The 6,000-nt window shown below is 44.3% G+C and overlaps 1 non-coding gene across 1 annotated transcript; it reads left to right on the forward strand.

The window, feature by feature from the left end:
* The first annotated feature begins 1,990 nt into the window (after nt 1-1,990).
* TRNAP-AGG (transfer RNA proline (anticodon AGG)) lies at nt 1,991-2,062 on the forward strand. The gene has a single exon. It is a non-coding gene; the product is annotated as a tRNA-Pro (tRNA).
* The last annotated feature ends 3,938 nt before the right edge of the window (nt 2,063-6,000 follow it).

Raw genomic sequence — 6,000 nt, forward strand, 5'->3', positions numbered from 1 at the left:
TGTTCAAGCATGATAATCATGGCATGGAAGTCATGTACAGCATAATTTACCTCGACCTCGTAACGTTTTGCTAATTTTAAAGTGACATATCAACCTGCGTCATTCGTGCATCGCATATCATCGATTCTCCCTGTGCGTGAGATCTGCCCATTTTTACTGAGTGAAAAGTTATCAATTTCCGCTAAAGTTACGTACTAATACACGCATTGATATGCATTAACAGCCATATATGTTTTATAATACTATTTGTGCAATGTCGTGTAACGATGTCCACACAACATGAATATTAGCAAAAACAGAAGCGGTAAGCTGATGCGAAGAGCTGGTGCTCGAGAGAATGGTATCTCTACCCTGCTACATAAGACAACTTAGGGAGAATGTGCCTATTTAATATGGACGTTACCCGACGAGACGGCTGTATCATAACAGCGGCGAATACTGGCTATTGTAATTAGTATTTTAGAAACGAACTTTCACTTCTAAGGTCGTTTTCATGCCTGGTATTTCGTTTCATGAGGTTGGATTGAACCAGAACTCTTAGGTCACTCAGCTGCTCACTAGTGGCGTGAGCGTTGCCTTCGGGGTTAATTAGCAGTTTATCAGCAAGCAAAGGCTGGCTGCTCTCTACAAATATTCTGATATGTAAACTACATGTCCACCAGGACGTCACTTTATCGTGAAGAATATCACAAATCACACTGATGGTCAAGGGCACCTTCCGATACTGTGGTCGTAACGTCGCACAACCCTGACATTTCACCTTCAGAGCTGAATGAACTTATTGAACCTAATGGTCATGATCAGGTGAACCAGTTTTCTTCATCAGTACAGATAAGATTCTGGGCAAAACACGTTCCTGGGCAATTGTCTTAGCGCAATCACCATTTAGATGTGAACCCATTAGCCAAAAAATTTGCCTGAAACGAGTTTAACCAGCTATAATTTTAGTGGTAAACTTCCTTCAGCTCCAACTACACAGCAAATTTAGTTGATGCAGGAGCTGTTTTCCAATCTGCCCTATGCCCCATTCATATTTAGTCGTTACATTCGGCGGCTTTGGCATGGTCCTACTTTTTTTCTCCAGCAGAACGTCAGTGCGAACTATGCCTACATAAGGTTCATATATTGCAATTTTTTTGATGAGTTGGCTGAAGGGCGCAAGCGAGTACCGTTTTCCGAAGAAGTATAGTTTTAAAATTTTTTCGCATAAAAAGAAGCTAGCTCAACGCGTACAATTATTGCGAACCAACGCTGGCCACATCCTTCTTCTGTTGAGTGCATGAAATACGCCACTGCTCCTATCATGCTGTGTTAATTTCCAACACTTTAACTATAGGGGAAAGCTCATATTCCACTACAGTTGCTGTCAACCTTTACGTTAATAAAATTGCGTAAATACCATTCGTGTACACATTTCGTACGTCCTGACCAGATAGATATTATGTTCCGCCAAAGAAAAGTGAATATTGCCAACTACTTAAACGGCACTAAGTTTTTAAGTCACCGAAAACATGGATGAAGATGGCAAGTAACTCGTGGGCTTAGAATATTGATTTATATGTGGGCGTCCACATCCCAAATCCACCATAGGAGTACGAGAGACCACGTAGTGGAGGCCTTTGCAAATTTAAATCATTTGGGGTTCTTTAAGGTGCACGCGAATCTGAGCACACGGGATACAGCATTTCCACTTGCATCGAAAATCCAGCCGCCGCGGTCGGGATTCGATCCCATACCAGCGGGTCAGCTGCCGAGTACCTTGGCCTTTGGCCACCATGGCGGGGGGCTGCATAAAAATAAATATTGTGGCATTTTGAGGAATAAACTGGGAACAAATTAAGGACAGAGGTATTCATGTCTTTACTTTTTAGGGCTCAGTTAGCAAGGGATGGACGTTACCTATTTGGCGATTTGTTTTACTGAACTAGTTTTCGGCAGTTGACCAATATACCAACAATCTAAGCTGCAAAGGTACCGCGAGCATGTGTGTGGCTCGTTGGTCTAGGGGTATGATTCTCGCTTAGGGTGCGAGAGGTCCCGGGTTCAAATCCCGGACGAGCCCAAGTTTTTTTTTTTCTTTTTAGCAATCGGCTACGACGTGACCGAAAATACAGTTTCGTCTTAATTGTCAGTTTTACTTTTAACGACAAATCTTTTAAGCAGACCATAAGTTCATGCATAGCCAAGAGAAAACTGTTTTAACCTTGACCGGCATGCACTCTGCTTATTCTCTTCTTCATTTTCATCCTCTTCCTCTGCTTCACTGCCTAAAACCAGCCGCAACGATTTTTACGGTGATTGATTCAATAACACGAGAACGAATGAGGTAGTTCACCAACTTTTCTCTGTAAATATAAGTGCAAGAACTTGTTCCCATCACATCCATTGTAAGGCAGGAATATGCGACGGGTGCGTATTTGCCCAGCATGAGAAGCTATATCTTTTGTACAAATAATATTGTTTCTCTAAGTCACATCTGGAAACTTTTCTTTTGTACCCGTACATGCGATTGTATAAAAGCATCATCCTCGTAACCATCCACCCAATAATTTTAGTTGGAAATCCGTGTTTGTGTTCATGTGGTTTTTCTCACTTTTTTACTCGGCTTACTTTTATTTTTAGCCCCATTTTCTCCAATTATATTAAGCTGGCGAACCAGAGACTTCCAACCGCTTAGCTTCCCAGTCATTCACCTTTCTATTCATGTTTATTTTGTTCTGCAATCAGTGAGTTATTAAAAAGGTGTCACCATGGCGTTGTCGTCATCTCTATCTGGCTCGTTGGTTTGGGAAAAATTCTGGGTTTTGGTGCAAGAAGTCCCGGGTTCCAAACCTACACGAGACACAACACTTTTTTCTGCCTTTTTTGTCTAATTACACCATTGTTATCTAGAAGTTGACAATTGGCCCTCCACTATATGGGAACATTTGCACTGCCTGAAATCTTGTTCAGGAATTCTGAGAATGGTTGTGCCAAAAGCACAATATGAATATGAGACACGCCCTTGCGGAGAGCTCGAGAATTTCGGCATTTTGTAGTTTCTTAGGATACGCCTAACTTTGGGTAAACGGTCCACCTGTGTTTCACCTCCATTGAAAAGCGACCGCTGGGGCCGGGATCAAACCCGCGTCTTTCGGGTCAGCAGGCGAGCACCGCAAATACTGTGCGTCCACCGCGGCCTGCGTGATTTCCTTTGTAGCGTGAACATTTGTAGCGTGAGCCTCTAAATTAACATAATTCTTCAAGTGCGTTCATACAGTGAAAGCTGCGAAGGCTAAACGCTACGAGGTTTGAGGGAGCATAGCATTGAAAAGGTATTAAAGCAACTGCTTAACTTTCTGTCGTCACCGTTTATTTATTCCTTCGAACGTTGTGCCTACGATGCATGTGAATATTTATTCCTTAGGACGTGCCTTCCTTAAAATCCAATTGTACTAAATGAACCTGCTGACTCGATTACTTCGTCGCCTTTAAAATTCATGGTGGTTACTAGTAGCTTCATAGTTTAGTTTATTACTGCAGAACGAATGAAATGCCTGTTAGTCCTAAAAAACAACTAAGCATCGCTTCTACATTCCGAAGAGTTTAAACACTTGCAGCTCACATCGAACACCGTGAAATGCCCTTTCCATCGAAGTTCCCTGGCATGCTTTTGCTGTAAGGTTCCTTGAGTAAATCATTATCTTCACAAATGAGGATTTTTATTATGTAACTTATGCGCAGTTTGCAATGAACCGGAAACAATAGATCACTGCCTTCTCACATGCCACCGTTTCGCCTCACTCCACCGAATAATTTTTGAGGGGCCGATAGGTAAGCTGAGATTGGCATTTAATACATTCACCTTTTTATGGTTTGAAGCCAGTCAGTAGGGTGCGGGCCGCAGTGTTATTCTGTCAGGGCTACACAAACTCGTTCAGGCAACCACCGGGATACGCTGCTAGTGTAATCGGCAGATAAATCCAATTGTTTGTCCCTCTTCTACTTTTTGCTATTTATTTGCTATTTTTGCTATTTCTTCTTTTTCCTTATTTTTGCTATTTATTTTGTGAATTGATTCCTTTCACCATTTGCGCGTTTTCAAGTTACGTCATTATTCATCGTTTTGTTATCTGACTGCTCTTTGTTTTAACAGCCATTTTATGAAAATCACGTTATAAGGTACAGCGTAGCGTATCTCCCTTGTGGGTTTGAGCCAAAATCTTCTAGGCGAGAAAAGAAGCATTAAATCAGTTGTCTACAGGCACCTGTGTTCGTCTGCCTTCATGTTGTTACGTTCTCTGGCACTAGTTGCGATAAATAGGATTTCATAATAACAAGGAGTCCTAAAATTTGAAGTTTTAAAACGATGAAGATCGCTAGATGGTTTTTGCTGTATAACTTGATTTTACCTTTTTTTGCCAAGACAACTTCAATAACCTTCTTTCTCTTATTTCAGACGACGTAGTTTGGAGCTGACTACATAGTAAGACTTCTACCCACTCTTAAATATTTTTGCTTATAACGATGAAATAAACGAAGACCGGTGCACGTTTATGCCGCTCCGAGGCAGCTAGAAAAAAGACGACGACGCTGAAATTTCCAACCAGTTTTTTTTTGCTGGTATATGTTACGGCTTTATATTAGCGTTTGTCGGCTTTGGCCGAGGTCGCGGCGTTGATAAGACATTCATGGGTTGTGGATCGATCAACGGCTGCAAGACGACCAGCTGTTGAACCACCACGACCGATTCCTCACGCTGAGGCGTGGGAGGCCAGTCCAATGGTACACCGGCAAAGTCCAGCTATGGAAACGCCAATGGTACTGCCAGGTTTGGTTGGAACTACATTGGTGTGATGACAGCAACAATATTGCAGGTATGGTGGCCTCGGACGACCCCTGGGAAGAGGAAAATTCGAGCAGTGGCTGGAAGGTGGAGCCCAGTTCGAGCTTTGTGGGAAAGGATGAGAAAGCATGGTGCGTTTCAACTGACACCAAGAATGATACTGCAGTAGGGACTGCCCAAACGCAGCCTCAGCTGTGGCCGTGGAACAGGTTGTTTTAGGTGTGGAGAGAAAGGTGACATGAGTCGTGAATGTCCCAAAGAATACTCCGATTCTGTGGGTGGCGGCAGCTCGGATGGTAGAGGCTGCTTTTAGTTAGGTCAGGACGGCCACATGAGCCGATAAGGACCAAAGACCGATTCCTCGGATGGTAGTAGAGGTGATGGAAGAGGCTGCTTCAAATGTGGCGAAGAAAGCTACATCAGTTGGGATTGCCCAATATTTTTTAGCGATAATAGACCCAAGAGGGGCTGCTTCAACTGTGAATAGGACGCTCATATGAGCCGGGACTGCCTGAACGCACAGCAGGAGCGGTGTTCTAAGGGATGTCTCAAGAGGGGCGAGGAAGTGCATACGAAGAGCGCATGCCGCAGCCCAGACGCCGGCAGCGGACGAGGAGGAGACTGCTTCAAAGATGGGGGTTACCGGACGCGAGGTTGCTTCAAGTGCTAGCAGAAGGGCCACGCAGCCAACACTACACGAACGAGCCTGTGCCTATCATGGGACAGCAACAGCAAGCCAATGGAGGCACCTTATTTTCCACCCTCTCTCTCAGCGGATGAGGACACGCTCTTGTCGACCATCTCCACCAACATCAACTTCGAGAAGTACAGTGCCATTCCCGTCGAAGTTAGGGACGCTCAGATCCGGATGTCGTTCACCAGCTTCGAGGAAATGAGACTGTAGGACTTGCCGCTGCAGAACTTGTGGCGCGAAGTATGTCAAGCCGACTGCATAAAGAAATAAGCCATTAAAATTGCTTTGGCTCGCCGGCACATGATGGCCGGTATACAGACTGGATCTGGAAAGATGGTGGCATTCGTGCTGCTCATGCTGCACACGCTGGTGCGGGACACTAGCCTTGAGAATCCGTCCTACCAGCCCCTGCAGATTCTTATGGTGGTGGTCCTGTCGCCAACGCACGAGTGATTCATCCAGATAGTCCAGGACGCACACA

This window comes from Rhipicephalus microplus, chromosome X, assembly GCF_043290135.1.
Source record: "Rhipicephalus microplus isolate Deutch F79 chromosome X, USDA_Rmic, whole genome shotgun sequence".
Lineage (NCBI taxonomy): Eukaryota > Metazoa > Arthropoda > Arachnida > Ixodida > Ixodidae > Rhipicephalus > Rhipicephalus microplus.